Genomic DNA, 16348 nt, shown 5'->3' with positions numbered 1-16348 from the left:
GCCAGGAACAGATACAGTTCATGTGTATCCGAGTTTTTTACGCAACCAATTGCATATACGAAATTCAATGAATTACATAATTACAGAGATTTCATGAGGAAGGATCAGGTAAAAGTGATAAAGGACAATGAAAATATGATAATATCGATTAGTCCTAGTGGACCGACCTTACATAAAATTTTCCTAGCAACATTTTTGTAGAATATTTTCATGTACGAAACCTCATCGTGTGCTAATTTTTCAGTTCCAGAAAACATAAATCTGCTTACGTGCTGCGTGGTGAACACAATATATCTGAAATATTTAAATAAAATTACCCACTCCTCACCCATGTGAGCGCTGAATTTTAGCTTAGAATAAATATAAAAAAAGTAGCATAGAATATGTGGTGAAATTTTTAAGTCAATCGGAACAATATTGCCTTATTATGAGCGTTGGATGGGAACAATTTATTTTATTTTCTATGTAGCATATAAACTGTGTTTTTCTCGAATTTGGCCACAAAAATATATGACAATTTGTTTCTTAGTTATCGAGCTAGGGTTGGCACACAAAATGCTTTAATAAAAACAGGTTTTCGTAGACTACCTCAAATTTTCGCAATTTTTTTCTCTTTCAGATAAAGAAACAGTTCTGCCAAAAAGTTACTTAGTTTTCTCGGAAAAGAAAATCATGAAAAATGGATTTTAATGAGCTTTACAACTGGGGGTCTCCTTTTAAGGCTAAGCACACTAAAATGTTGGCTTACATCCAGTTTGAAACTTGTTCCAGTTTGCAACTTATAGCCCAGTTTGAAACTCGTAGTCCTTACGATTTGTATTCCCCCTTCATTTTCACATATTTTGAAAGCTTAAAGATTTTCTCACGCTGAAGAATTCCGTCCAGAATATGCTTGTGCAAAAAAAGGAAAACCGACAAAAACTTTCTAACTTTGCTATTTTTCAATGTAAGATTCGACAGAAAAAATATTGATATGTTAAAATGTATTCGAACGAATGAATATGTAAGGAAAAACTAACACATTAGTCTATATAGGCCCAAATATAGGAAAAAGTTTAAAATTTGTGCACATTTTATTCATTTTTAGTGGTATAGAAATTTACTCTCGAAGTCGCCGTGGAGTCGGAGCCGGAGTCGTGAAAAAACTCGTCTGGAGTCGGAGTCGCAGTCGAGCCAAAATTACCTCGACTACGAAACCCTGCTTTTAAGAAAGAAAATATTATAAAAAGGCTAATTATTTTAATAAGCTCAATTGTTACTTAAAAGTTCTCTCGAAGTTACTTCAGTGAGCAGATTGCATAATACACGTAAAATTTTACTCAGAATTCGCGGAATGTATAAAAAATTGATCAATTATGGAATATAAGTTAACCTTTTCAAAATAAAGTTACATTTACCGGTAATAAAATTACATAAAAAATTTTTGTACATCAAAACTTCACGGCGAATCAAATGAGACTAAAATCATACAGATTGGTATTATAGTTTCGATGTTACAGCCAAAATAAGGACATATTTTGGTCAAAAAAATAATTTATTTTTTTGTAGTTGAAAATATTGGCCAATAAAATAGACGGATTTTGCTTTATAGATTTTCATATTAAGACTTTCTCATTGAGGAAGATAATCGGGTCTCAAGGCTTCTAAAATTAAATAGATGCCAAATAACCCATTTTAATTTATATGCATTTTAAAATACGTGTAAATCGCGTAATTATCAAAATCATTTTGTCGGCATGTGATTTTCATGGCAAGACCATGTATTTTAAGTTGTATACATATATTTTTCGAAATTTAATTTGGAGGCTAATATGTAGCATTGGCTGCATCTTAGCATTAAAAAGCCTATAAAATATCGCTAATTTGCGCAAAGTGCACACAAGTCATCCGGCTTCAGTGTCACCATGAAAATCTACATCGATATACCTATATATATTTCAAGCCGATTAATCAAGAACCGTTAATTTAGCATCAAACACCATTTTTGGGATAAAATTTTTATAGCTCCTTTATCAGTGAAGTTTTTATATCTCTGTTTCCGCAAAACGAAAATGCTGTATCAGTTTTTTCATTGCTGTGGAAATTACCCCAGAAAACGCGATAAAATACTCGATATTTTGAGAAACAATTTTAGATGATTTTCCGACTTTGGAATTTCTCGTAAATCGCGTTTAAGTAGATAGTAGATATCACTGTGCAACATTTTTAAGGTGATCTTGTGCAAACAATTCGAACTGAGGATTTTTTGAAAGTACAGACCCAAACGACAACAAACCCTAGTTGGGTTTTGTTGTGTCAGATCCAGCTCGGATTTTATGGCCCCATCTAAACATGGTTAAATATTGAGTTTTTAAAGAAATTCGGGGCTATATCTCTGAAACCAATGCGAATCTTCTTCTGATCTCTGAAGCAAATTTGTAGATAAGGACAAGAATAAAATATTTGGGGAAATAATGAACTCGGAAAACAACATTTATTGCCTCAAATTTCAAAATATATGCAAAAATTCCACAATTTTTATACATTTCGCTCCGTATCTCCAAAGCCGTTAATTTTCTCTGAACATTTTCTTTTGGAAAAATATTCCCTGGAATGCAATACACAACTCAGAACATGTCATTGTTGTAAAATGCCTCTATGCCGTTGTTTTCAGTACATTTTTCAACGACGATTTAATAAACATGTCAATAATGTAGTGAAATCCGAAATGCGAGAATAAACTGTTGGTGTGAACTGTGTTTGAAATACGTGTTGTAAAAGATATGATGCAAAATACCGCTGAAACAACATGAAATAAGCATTTTAGAGTTTTAGAATGTTCTAAAGAATTGTTGAGAACTTTATTTGGAAAATTTTTGCAAAAGGTTACTTGGTTCAACTCCCAATAGTTTAGCCGATACTAACCAGAATTTCAGCAATTATGTAAAATTTTCTATATTTTATAGATTTTGATGCCCTAGATGGAGTTTTTCTTATGTGGTGTCTTCAAAAGATAAGTTCTACTAGTTTAGGGCTACAATATTGCTAAAGACAGCAAGGCCAAATTCCTATTCGTTTCTGAGATAAAGGCCTGATCAATGCAAAAAAGTGTAGATTTAGCCCGGTTTAGATGAGGCCATAAAATCCGAACTGGATCTGACAGGACAAAACCCAACTGGGGTTTTTGTAGTCTAAATATGAACTTTCAAAAAATCCATCCTAGAAGTTGTTTGCATTTTCAGTGTTGCATAGTGTATTAGACCCGAAAAATATGATTTTTAGAAAAATGTTCGCACAAAATTTTCGCATTTGGATGCAGATTTCTATGAAGCTGTGCAGACTACATTCACAATATACGGATCGCAAGTACTACAACCCTATAAATGATTTCTTGAAACCCCTGTTTGCGGAACGCAACTACAAGCAAATGTAAAAAAAAAATGGAAATCTGGCTTCAAAATGTCAGCATCATTTAATGGTAGAAGCAGATCACATTTTGAAAAGTAATACATTGTGAGATTATCCGTATTTAGATTGCTTCCACTTATACTTTGACAGGAAAATCGTTAGAAGCGTGGTTTACTCACAAATCGAGAGAAAACAAAAAAAGACAAGTTGGCTTCAACCCATTTTTATACCCTCCGCCATAATATGAAAGATATAATTAAATTTGTCATTCCGTTTGTAACACATGGAAATATTCATCGGAGACCCTATAAAGTATATATATTCTTGATCAGGGTAAAATTCTAAGTCGATAGAACTACGAAAGAAGTAAATAAAACACGATAGTTTTTAGTAAAAGGTTGGCTCAATTGCGGGTGTTGCTTGCAAGACAAGCTGTCGATCGATCTCTTCTTGTTGTTTTATTTATTAGTTACTAGCAAAATGCCCGCTACTTCGTATGCGGAAAAGAAATAATATTCAAATAAACATTTAATATGGTGAACACTGAACATTTTTATGTATTTATAGCTATTTAAATTGATATTTAATTTCTTTCAGTACTGTTCGTGCATGTTTTGTTCGAATCTCAAAAAAAAACCTCTAAACTTCAACAGCGACCTACATTTTAAATTTCAGTCCGAATTTTGGAATTTGTGATATCAAAAAGTAGAAAACCGATCGATTCCCCGGTCAGGCAACATCAAATTTTCGACGGTTGCAAATTACCCCTCAGTAATGTTGGCGACATTTACTGAGTATTTCAGTCATGTAAAACTTCTCTACAAATGGTGTAGTAAGGCACGCCGTTCGGACTCGGCGATAATCAGTACGTCCCATATCATTGATCTAATATGAATCGGGGTGCACTCATTGATATGAGAGAAGTCTCCCTTGTCCCGTCTGGGATGTTTCTGAAACAATTATTACATTATTTAGAAACCGAATTCGTGTTAACATAGAAACAATAGAACATTATTCAGTAAAATTTTTAGAATCCAGAACCTTAGCTCATTAGCTTGTTACAGTTTTAGCTCTACTTGTTCACCCAATGTCAATAGTATTACATGTGGAAACCTTTCATACATTTAAAGGTGGATTTTAATAAACATTCTGATCCAATCTCAACAGTGATCCTCACAACAAATTTCAATTATCGATTCACCCAATACCAGTGCTTCAATATTTAGTATTACTTAATACTCCTAGTACATTTATTGTACGACCACTTCTAAAAATGAACCTGCCAAATAGATGATATACCTATTCCTTAGCCCAATACCAAATTGATTGCAATTTTGTACTTTTCACACACTAATTATATTATTCCAGCTTCATTGCTACACCAACGTCAAATTTAATACCATTGTGTATTTCTCAATAAGTCAGCCAGCCCTAAGCCTAATTTCAGAATTTGTATGCATTTAAAAAAAAAAATCTTATCTAAACACCAACAACATCCCTCAACAACAATTCGAAATTCCACTTTATCCCTTCAACGCCAAACTGGTACCAAATTCAGTACCTATAATATGTATAAGTTAACTACTGCCTTTTATCCAAAACATAATCCCAACCGCAATTTAGTATTATTCGTATACATAAGTACGTACACATAATATCGAATTTCACAATTTCAACTCTACTAATTTACACAATAACAGTTTGAACCAAATTCTGTGCCATTTTGTAATTTTGTAAGTATATCCACAACCACATCCATATCTCAACCCTACACATCAAGAGGGTCTATAATACCAAATTTCCGAATTCCATCTCTATTCATAATACCATTAATACTTTTCGTATGAAAGTACGAATTTCAATAACTATCTCCAACAGTAATTCCAAATTTCAGGATACTACCCTATCCATCCACCTAAAACTAAATTGTACGAAATTAAGTACCATTTAGTACTTTTCGTAACCATAAGTACGAACTTCCAAAACTATCTCAGTCCTACACTCCAACAGTAATCTAAAATTCAGGATTCCAGCTCTCTCCGTTCACCCAAATATAAATTGTACCAATTTGCTACCACTTAGTACATTCCGTGCACATAAGTACGAATTTCCAAAACTTCCTTAACCCTACACTCCAACAATAACCTTAACTCGAAATTCCAGGATTCCTGCTCTATCCGTTCAACCAAATATAGATTGTACTAAATTAAGTGCCATTTAGTACATTCCATACCCATAAGTACGAATTTCCAAAACTACCTCAATCCTACAGTCCATAAGTAATCTTAATTATAAGTTTCAGGATTCCAGCTCTAGCTGTTTACCCAAATCCAAAATGTACAAAACTTAGTACCATTTAGTACTTTCCGTACCCATAAGTACGAACATCCGAAACTACCTCAATCCTACACTCCATAAGTAATCATAATTCCAAATTTCAGGATTCCAGCTCTATCGGTCCACGTAAATTTCAATTGTACCAAATTTAGTACTTTCCGTACCCATAAGTACGAATTTCCAAAACTACCTCAATCTTTATTATAAATTATAAATTTCAGTATTCCAGCTCTATCTGTTCACCCAAATCCAAATTGTTCCAAATTCAGTACATTTAGTACCTTCCGTACCCATAAGTATGAATTTCCAAAACTACCTCAATCCTTCACTCCATCAGTAACCTTAATTCCAGATTTCAGGATTCCAGCTCTATCCGTGCACCCAAATCCAAATTGAGTACCATTTAGTACTTTCGTACAAATTTCCACAACTTGTTCAATCCTACAGCCCAATAGAAATCTTAATTCAATATTTCAAGATTCCAGCTCTGTCCGTTTACCTAAATTTAAATTGTACCAAATTTAGTACCATTGTACCAAATTTAGTATTTTCCGTACCCATAGGTACGAATTTCCAAGATTAACTCAATCCTACAGTCCAACAGTAATCTTGATTCCAAATTACAGGATTCACCTATATACATTCTTCCAAATCCAAATTGTACCAAATTCACGACCGTTTAGTACTTTTCGTACGAATAAGTACAAATTTTCAAAACTACCTCAATCCTATACTCTAACAGTAATAATAATTCAAAATTTCAGGATTCCACCCCTATCCATTCACCCAAATCCAAATTGTACCAAATTTAGTGCTTTTCGTACACATAAGTACGAATTTCCAAAAATAACCCTCATATCTCAATCCTACTCTTCAATAGTAGTCTTAATTTTAAAATTCAAGTTTCCAGCTTTATCCGTTCACTCAAATCCAAATTGTACTAAATTTAGTACAATTTAGTACTTTTCGTACACATGATAACGAATTTCCTTTCATAAACACCACCTCCCATCCTTTATTTCCATACAAATTTCAAGATTCTAGCTATAGCCGTTCAAAATATACAACTGGTACCAAATTTTATAATTTTTAGTACTTTTCGTACACTTCTAAGTCGAAATTCCAAAAACCGAGCCTTATCTCACGCCTACATACCAACACCAACCTACACTCAAAATTTCAAGCTTCTAGCTTCATCCGTTTCGTCTGGGCATTGATTATAAGGCGGTCAGCCACACAAATGAGACAATTTTTAGTACATTTTAGTGCTTTTCGAATCCTTCTAGGACGAATTTCCAAAAACCCAGCCTTATCGAGCACCTTCGCCCCAAGATTAACCCTCACACAAAATTTCAAGATTCTAGCTTCAGCCGTTTCGTCTGAGCGTTGATTATTAATCAGTCAGCCACACAAATGCTACCATTTTTAGTACATTTTTGTGCTTTTCGCACCCTTGTAGGACAAAAGTTCCAAAAACCCAGCCTTATCGTGCAACTTCGCCCCAAGACTAACAAACAAACAAACAAAACATTGTTCCACAACATCCCATACGGGACAAGGGAGACTTCTCTCATATCAATGAGTGCACCCCGATTCAGATTTAGCTCAATGATATGGGAACTACTGTTTATCGCCGAGTCCGAACGGCGTGTCCTAAGACACCACTTATAGAGAAGTTTTTCAAGGCTGAAATACTCAGGAAATGTCGCCAACATTACTGAGGGGTATTTTGCCACCGTTGAAAAATGTTTGGTGTTGCCTGGCCGGGGAATCGCACCACCGACCTTCTGCGTGCAAGGCGGGCGTGCATACCATTGCACCACGGTGGCACCCGTGGCACCCCAAGACTAACACTCACACAAAATTTCAGGTTTCTAGCTTCAGCCGTTTCGTCTGGGATTTGATTATTAGGCGGTCAGCCACACAAATTTGACAATTTTTAGTACATTTTAGTGCTTTTCGCATTCTTGCAGGACGAATTTCCAAAAACCCAGCCTTATCGAGCACCTTCGCCCCAAAACTAACTCTCACACAAAATTTGGGAATTCTAGCTTCAGCCGTTTCGTCTGGGCGTTGATTCTAAGTCGGCCCCTCACCCAAATTTGACCATTTTTAGTACATTTTAGTGCTTTTCGCACCCTTGTAGTACGAATTTCCAAAAACCCAGCCTTATCGAGCACATTCGCCTCAAGACTAATCCTCACCCAAAATTTGGGAATTCTAGCTTCTGCCGTTTCGTCTGGGCGTTGATTCTTAGTCGGCCCCCCACACAAATGGTACCATTTTTAGTACATTTTAGTACTTTTCGTACCGTTCTAGGACGAATTTCCAAAAACCCAGCCTTATCGAGCACCTTCGCCCCAAGACTAATCCTCACCCAAAATTTGGGAATTCTAGCTTCAGCCGTTTCGTCTGGGCGTTGATCCTTAGTCGGCCCCCCACACAAATGGTACCATTTTTAGTACATTTTAGTACTTTTCGTACCCTTTTATGACGAATTTCCAAAAACCCAGCCTTATCGAGCACCTTCGCCCCAAGACTAATCCTCACACAAAATTTGGGGATTCTAGCTTCAGCCGTTTTGTCTGGGCGTTGTAGATCTGTCAGTCTTCACTTTACTCTTTTATATATATAGACTAGCAAAATGCCCGCTACTTCGTATGCGGAAAGGATATAAAAAACAAATAAACAATATATAATATGGAAATGACAAACACTGAAAATTTGGTCGCACTAATACCAATTTTAATCAATATTTATTTTTATCTTAGTACTGTACGTACCCCTTAAGTTCGTTTTTAAAAAAGATTAGCCGTATCTCACCCTTACACATTAACAGCGAGATCAACGTTGCACACCAATACACACCCTAACTCCAAAAAATAAAAATTCCAGCACTGTCCCTACACCCAAAAACAAATTGAGTACCATTAAGTAATTTTCGTATACTTATGGTACGTATTTCGACGACATATCTCAGCCATACACGGACATTAATACAAAATAATTACAGTAAATTCCATAATAATTACAGTAATTCCAAATCTCAAGATTCCAGCTGTATCCGTTCGTCCAATTCCAAATTGTACCAAACTTAGTATCAAGTCGAACTCTTCGTATCCATAAGAAAGATTTTCCAAAACTACCTCAATCCTTCACTTTAGTAGTAATCTTACTTCCAAATTTCAGGATTCAAACTCTATCCGTTAAACCAAATTAAAATTGTACTAAATTTAGAACAATTTAGAATTTTCGTACCAATTTTCAAAACTTCCTCAACGCAACAGGGCTACAATAATCATACTTTCAAATTGCAGGATTCCACCGCTATCCGTTCACCTACATACAAATTGTACTAAATTTAGTACCATTTAGTGATTTTCGTAACCATAAGTTTGCTTTTTCAAAACAACCTGAATCCTACTCTTCGACTGTAATCGTAATTCCAAATTTCAGGATTCCAGCTCTATTAATTCACCCGAATCCAAATTGTATCAAATTTAGTACCATTTCTTTCCCAAACAAAAATTTCAGGATTCCAGCTCTACCCGTTCACCCAAATCTACATTGTACCATATTTAGTACCATTTAGTACTTCTCGTACGCACACGTACGACTTTTCAAAATTTCCTCAATACTACACTCCTACAGTAATCTTAATTCCTAATTTCAACACTATCCGTTTACTAAAATTCAAATTGTACCGAATTTAGTGCTTTCTGTACCCATAAGTACGAATTTCCAAAACTACCTCAATTCTACTGTCCGACAGTAATCTTAGTTCCAAATTTCAGAATTCCAGCTTTATCCGTTCATCCAAATCCAAATTGTACCAAATTTAGTACCATTTAGTACTTTTCGTACTCAAAGGTACGAATTTCTAAAACTATCTCAATCCTACACCCCTACAGTAATCTTAATTCAAAACTTTAGGATTCCAGCTCTATCCGTTCACCCAAATCCAAATTTAGTACTGCTCGTAATCATAAATACGAACTTCCAAAACCATTTCCTTATTTCAATGCCATTTCCCAACCTTGATACTTAAAATTCAGGATTCCAGTTCTATCCGTTCACCCAAATCCAAATTGTAATAAATTTAGTACCATTTAGTACTTTTCGTACACATAAATACGAATTTCCAAAATTTCCCCAATCCTATGATCCAACAGTAATCTCAATTTCAAATTTCAGGATTCCAGCTCTGTCCGTTCACTCGAATCCCTATTGTACCAAATTTAGTACTTTTCGAACACATAAGTACGAATTTCCAAAACCACCCTCATATCTCAGTCCTACACTTCACAGTAATCTTAATTCCAAATTTCAGGTTTCCAGCTACATACATACGTTCACCCAAATCCAAATTGTACTCAATTTAGTACCATTTAGTACTTTTCGTACCCATAAGTACGAATTTTCAAAACTACCTCAATTCTACACCCCACCAGTAATCTCAATTCCAAATTTCGAGATTCCAACTATATCCGTTCACCCAAATCCCCATTGTCCCAAATTTAGTACCATTTAGTACTTGTCATTCACATAAGTAAGAATTTCAAAAACTTCCCCAGTCCTACACTCCAACAATAATATAAATTCCAAATTTCAGGAATCCAGCTCTATCCGTTCACTCAAATCCAAATTGTACTAAATTTAGTACCAATTATTACTTTTCGTACACTCAAGTTTCCAAAAACCCTTTGGTGCATCTTTCTTACTCTTCATCAGTGATCCTCAGTCCAAATTTGAGGAATCAAGCCCTACCCGTTCACCCAAATCGAAACTGTACCAAATTTAGTGCTATTTAGTATTTTTCGTATCCTATGTACGAATTTCCAAAACTTCCACAATATTAAACTCCACCAGTAATCTCAGTTCCAAATTTAGAGATTCCAGCGCTATCCGTTCACCCAAATCCCCATTATACAAAATTTAGTTCCATTTAGTACTTTCCGTACACATAAGTACTAATTTCCAAAACCACCTTCATATCTCAATCCTACACTTCAACAGTAATATTAATTCCAAATTTCAGGTTTCCAGCTCTATCCGTTCATTAAAATCCAAATTGTACTAAATTTAGCACCATTTAGTACTTTTCGTACCCATAAGTACGAATTTTCAAAACTACCTCAATCCTACACCCCACCAGTAATCTCAATTCCAAATTTCGAGATTCCAGCTATTATCCGTTCACCCAAATCCCCATTGTATCAAATTTAGTACCATTTAGTACTTTCATACACGAATTTCCAAAAGTTCTTCAATCCTACACTCCAACAGTTATCTCAATTCCAAATATCAGGATTCTAGCTCTATCCGTTCACCCAAATCCCTATTGTACCAAATTTAGTACTATTTAGTACTTTTCGTACACATAAGCACGAATTTCCAAAACTACCCTCATATCTCAATCCTACACTACAACAGTAACCTTAATTCCAAATTTCAGGTTTCCAGCTCTTTACGTTCACCCAAATCTAAATTGTACTAAATTTAGTACTTTTCGTACACATGATTGGTAATTTTCCAAACCATTTCCTTTTAGAAGCACCACTTCCCAACCTTGATTTCCATACCAAATTCCTATATTCCTATATTCCTGGGGCCTATTATTGATTTCATTAATTATTTAGCGATTTCATCAAATTACAGATTTTGAAATTGAAAATTGAATAGTTATGAATGTACATCTCCATATACGATAAAATTCTTAATTGCAAATAAATCGTGGTAATATGCACAATTCTATTGCACTTTCATTGATTTGCAAACATTTAGTTATTACCAAAAAGTCAGGTCCATACAGTTTTTAGTTGTTGTTATTTCTGGCCGATTTCTGAATTTATTCCCCTAATGTTGTCTTCAACAGCAACTCATTTGTTCATTTGCGTAATTGATGTTTATACACCATTATCACCAACTGCGACATCTGTTGCAATGGAAGATAACAAATGTCTTGTCTTTCTATTATTTAGTGGTTTACGATAAAATAAGTGCGCCTAGAAGTAAACTACAAAATTTGAAATTATGTGTGATCTCTTACGATATCAAGAAGTTATGGCATTGTTAATTTTACACATGTCTTGCAGAGGGCCAACTAAGTGAATAAGTACGTAATAGTAATGAAAAATAAGGATTTTTGTTGTTGTTATTTTTTGTGGTTCCAGGACGAATTTTCTAAAACCCGGCCTTATCTCGCACATTTGCATCAACAGTGACCCACTGGTAAAATTTCAAGCTCCTAGCTTTAGCCGTTTTGGCTGGGCGTTGATGATGAGTCAGTCAGTCAGTCAATCACTTATCACCAAGCTCATTTATATATATAAGATATAGATATATAAATGTTTTGTGTTGACATCTGCATAGATGATTCAAGAGGGCGGTTGATAAGTGAATAGTCGTTGAAATCTCTCATGTTATTACAGGGGTGTAATAAATGGAAATGACGAGATGTCAACGAATATGTCTATGAAATTCATAGGACCAATTTAAATGAAATAATCAATTCCGCCCGTCTGTTGAAATCAAGATTCAGCTCGCAATTTTAAAGATAGAGCTTTGCAATTTGGTATAGAAGTTTCTATTACTCCTAGGATGTTTGGTATTGCACGCTCCACGTTTTGATTTAGCCTCATTTTCACACCAAAATTGCTGAAATTTGGTACTTAGTCTTCGTTGGGGGTATACAGAAATGTGTCAGTATAGGTCTACGCCTTCATATAGCCCCCATAGAACGGGACCTCCCGATTTTCGGTATTTTCAAGGGTGTGGCCTCAATATTTCACCGAAATGGCTCAAATTTTGTATTAAGTCTTCGTTAGGGGTATGAAACTTTACACCTGAAATATGTCCGCATGGGTCCACGTCTTCATGTAGCCCCCATACAACGGTACCTCCCGATTTTCGGTATTTTGAAAGTTGTAGCCTCAATATCCCACCGAAATGACTGAAATTTTAGTGTTTGTTGAATGTATACAACATTCCCCTAGAAATTTGTCGGTACAGGTATATGCCTTCATATAGCCCTCATAGGAAGGTGCCTACAGATTTTCGGTATTTTGAGGGTTGTGGCCACAATAACCCATCGAAATAGCTGAATACTTAGCCTTTATTGGGGGTACAATGCTTTCCATATGAAATTTGTCGGTAAAGCTTTACGCCTTCATATAGCCCCCGTAGAACGGTGCCTCCCGATTTTCGGTATTTTGAAGGTTTTGGCTTCAGTATTCCATCGAAATGACTGAAATTTGGTATTAAGTCTTCAAATTTGTCGGTATATGTCCGCGCCTTTATACAGCCTTCATAGAACGGTACCTCCCAATATTCGGTACTTTTAAGGATATCGCCTCAATATTCCACCGAAATGGTTGAAATCTGTTATTTAGTGTATTTGGGGGTATACAACATTCCCCTAGGAATTTTTCGGTACAGGTCCACGCCTTCATGTTGCCCCCATAGAACTGTACCTCACGATTTTCGGTATTTTGAGGTTTTTGGCCCCAACAACCCAGCGGAATGACTGAAATTTGATAAGAACCTTTCCGATTAAAATCCGTCGGTGTAGAAGGGAACCTCCCGATTTTCGTGATTCTGAAGGTTGTGAAGTCAATATTCCACCGAAATGACTGACATTTGTTATTTAGCCTTTCATGGGGTTATAAAATATTCCAGTACAGATCCACGTCTTGCTATATCCCTCATTGAGGCGTACCTCTTGATTTACAAAAGGTCAAGAACAAAAATATTTTGGAGGTTTTAGACACTTTATCTTACCGAAATATCGGAAATTTGGTTTTTAGTCTTCTTTCCGCCAGCAATTTTTCGGTATAGATCGACGTTGTGATATAGCCCCCATAGAGCGGTACCTCCCAAATTTCGGTTTTTTGAAGGATAGCCACATTGTTTTACAGAAATTGCTGACATTTCGTATTTAGTCTTCTTCATAAACGAAAGGCCGAACTTAACGCCGTTCTTATTTGTTTAACATAAATATAGCCACATCTTCCAAACATTTAATTTTATCCAAAAATATTTCATTTGTAAAATATACAATCACAAGACGCGTGTTCAAAAATGGTAAATCTTGGTTTCAGCTATGTTAAATTTTCAAAAATATTGGTGATATTTTATGCTGTAGAAAAAATTTCGACTTTAGAATCACCCGTTTTTCCCTTATCAAAAGAAACGCTTTAATAAGCCTCTCACGAGTTGTAGTAATTAAAGACCACCAATTAAAATATTTGAATTTAGAATTATGCCTTAGAATTTATGCTACCGGGTGTATACACTCTAGGTCAAAATGTGCCACATCAAAATAATGTTTTTAGGCCCCAAGTATGTTTGGACGAAATCCGTTGCAAGCAATTTGGAGTTGATTTAGCCCTGTCCGTCCGTCTGTCTGGCTGGTGCGCACGATAACTCTCGAACGAATGGACGGATTTGGTCTAAAATTTGGCGTTAGTACTATTTTATCCAAACTTAGTTCGAAGATGAGCCATATCTTTCCACACCTTCTCCACAAAAGTTCGAAAATGTTCGGAACAATTGTGCGCATGATAACTCTTGCAGCAAGTAACCGATTTGGTCCATACTTTGCACATCGTGAAATTTCTACCAGACATAGATGAGATGCCAATATGGACTCCATCGGTCCACTCCTTCGGGTACCTCCCACACAAAATTCCGGAAAAGTTCAGTAACAACTTGTATTCATTGTCCCCCACACGGCGGTAGAAGTTTTGCAAAGGCAATTCCATACTTCTTGAGAAAACAGCCAGAAAGGTGTAAAAAACCCCTTGGCACTATATGTAGTGGCTGGAGAGCACGATGACTCTTGAACTGATCAACCGATTTTGTCCAAAATTTGGCCTTCGTCATATTTTGCCCAAACTTAGTTTTAGTTCGAAGATGGGCAATACTGGCCCCCAACATTTCAAAAAATATCACTAAATTGGTATGCACGATATCTCTTGAATGGTCCAAACTTTGTCTAAATTTACTTTTACTTAAAAAATGGCCCATATCGGTCCTCTCCTTAGGGTACCGCCCCAACAAAAGTTCAAGATTTGTGTCTAAGTACAGTTTAGGGTCTGTTCGAAAATCCTTTGGAAATGTATACCGATACTGCCCGTTTTGGTCCTGTTTTCAGCGACATAATGTTTTATGAGAACAAGTCCATGCTTCCTGGCACATTGGTCCAAAAGTTATACGATAAGAAATGACTATCGAAAAGAAATGACTCCCAAAATAAGATCCACTTCCATAATGGACTATATCGGTCCATTCCTTTAAGTACCTCCTCCGCAACATCTTTGAACTTTAATCCTAATCCACATTTTTGTCGGCAAGTTCATATGTCCAAAAAGGGTCACAAAATACTGAAAATACCCTAAATACATTCGATCTGTCCGTAGATGAAAGTTTCAATTCACATAGGCTGTGGGTATATCTCTGTCAGCAAAGCCGACTGATACCTTTTTACTTGTTATACCCTCCACCATATGGAGGGTATAATTAAATTTGTCATTCCGTTTGTAACACATCGAAATATTCGTCGGAGACCCTATATAGTATATATATTATTGATCAGCATAAAATTCTATGTCGATTTGACCATGTCCGTCTGTCCGTCCGTCCGTCAGTCCGTCCGTCTGTCTGTTGAAATCAAGATACAGCTCGCAATTTTAAAGATAGAGAGTCAAAATTTGGTACAGAAGTTTTTATTACTTGCAGGATGATTGGTATTGAAAATGGGATATATCGGTCCACGTTTTGATATAGCCCCCATAGAACGGTACCTCCCGATTTTCGGTATTATTAAGGTTTTAGCTTCATTATCCTACCAAAATGGCTGAAATTTGGTACGTAGTCTTCTTTAGGGGTATAAAACTTTCCCCCAACATTTTGTCGGTATCGGTCCACACCTTCATATAGCCCCCATAGAACGGTACCCCCCGATTTTCGGTATTTTTAAGGGTTTAGCTTCATTATCCTACCAAAATGGCTGAAATTTGGTACGTAGTCTTCTTTAGGAATATAAAACTTTCCCCCAGAATTTTGTCGGTATCGGTCCACAGCTTCATATAGCCCCCATATAACGGTACCTCCCGATTTTCGGAATTTTGAAGGTTTTAGCTTCATTATCCTACCAAAATGGCTGAAATTTGGTATGTAGTCTTCTTTAGGGGTATAAAACTATAAAACCAGAATTTTGTCGGTATCGGTCCACACCTTCATATAGCCCCCATATAACGGTACCTCCCGATTTTCGGTATTTTGAGGGTTTGAGCTTCATTATCCTACCAAAATGGCTGAAATTTGGTACGTAGTCTTCTTTAGGGGTATAAAACTTTCCCCCAGAATTTTGTCGGTATCGGTCCACACCTTCATATAGCCCCCATAGAACGGTACCTCCCGATTTTCGGTATTTTGAAGGTTTTGAAGGTACCTCCCGATTTTCGTAATATTGAAGATTGTGACGTCAATATGCATCGAAATGGCTGAAATTCGTTATTTCGTCTTCCAAGAGTTATAAAATATTCCAGAAGAATATTATCAGTATAGGTCCACGTCTTCATATATCCCCATAGAAGCGTACTTCTTGGTTTTCGGTATTTTT

This window comes from Musca autumnalis, unplaced genomic scaffold, assembly GCF_047663935.1.
Source record: "Musca autumnalis isolate F117 unplaced genomic scaffold, ASM4766393v1 scaffold_4, whole genome shotgun sequence".
NCBI classification, from domain to species: Eukaryota; Metazoa; Arthropoda; class Insecta; order Diptera; family Muscidae; genus Musca; species Musca autumnalis.
This window is presented reverse-complemented; position numbering follows the sequence as displayed.